Raw genomic sequence first — 1,059 nt, forward strand, 5'->3', positions numbered from 1 at the left:
GAGACGCGGGGCCCGCGGTCGCCACCAGTCTCCCGCCCGGGCTCACGGCCAGGCTCACGTCCAGGCTCACGTCCAGGCTGGTCTGAGCCCAGACTCTGCCGCGACTGTTGGAGGCCGCGTCCAACACCGACTGTGCCGCTCCACGTCACCGCTGAGGCAGAACGCCTCCGCGAGGGAGCAGCCACTCGTTACACTCATTAATCTTTCCCGCCGTTTACTCCTCCTGCGCAGTAATTGTGTACGATGCGATTATACGTTATGGAGAACAATTAAAATGCTAATTTTATTAGCGGTCTACTTACTGTTGTCAAACATCAATCTGAGGCGCGTGCGTCGATGGATTCGTGGGATGAACACAGAGTGGGATCAACGACATCGGCAGCAGGCACAGAGGTGTTTGGGTCACGATCCGCAGAGAAAAAAACTGAGTTTCTATAATAATGTCATAAAAATGAAAATACCAAATTTCAGTCTGAATCAGTCCTGGACAAACGACGGACAGACCTTCATGTCAGGGCTGGTCCAACGTCTCCGGTCTGTCCTCCTGTCCCTCTGCACTTTGTTGACTTTCCTTGTTGTATCTTGTAGTTAAGACCAGAATGCACTGGGGGAAACGTGTGGTGGGTGGGGGGGTCGCTACCCCTCGATTGAGACCCAGACTGACCTTCAGAGAAACGTCTCTGTTTTTGGAGAGTCGTAACAGTCTGTTGTTGCGAAATAAAAATCTGTCTTTGTGCTCACGTGTGTGTACGCAAATACCTCTTTAGATGTATGCGTCATTATGTGTGTGTGTGTGTGAAGTGAACAGATGCCAGTGACTCTTCATTTCCGTGCTGTTCCTCAGAGTGGAGATTTTAGCTCTTCCTTGCAGCCACTTCTCCTTTCTCCTGATCATCCACTGCTGATGGTCCTTGTTTCTCCACGGAGTTCCTGGGTGTCTCACAGAGGCAGATGGAGACGAGACTCAGGGTGTAGTGTTGGCCAACAGACCCAGCAACAGTTTCCTGACCCCCACCCCCCCCACTCCCCAAATACCCCAGCGTTCGAACAGGTTGAAAC

At 52.0% G+C, this 1,059-nt stretch overlaps 1 protein-coding gene across 1 annotated transcript in view; it reads left to right on the forward strand.

The window, feature by feature from the left end:
- LOC103387925 (mannosyl-oligosaccharide 1,2-alpha-mannosidase IA) overlaps nt 1-1,059 on the forward strand; it is an 88,479-nt gene that overhangs the window by 65,510 nt on the left and 21,910 nt on the right. The window lies entirely within an intron of this gene.

This window comes from Cynoglossus semilaevis, chromosome 13, assembly GCF_000523025.1.
Source record: "Cynoglossus semilaevis isolate Cse_v1.0 chromosome 13, Cse_v1.0, whole genome shotgun sequence".
Lineage (NCBI taxonomy): Eukaryota > Metazoa > Chordata > Actinopteri > Pleuronectiformes > Cynoglossidae > Cynoglossus > Cynoglossus semilaevis.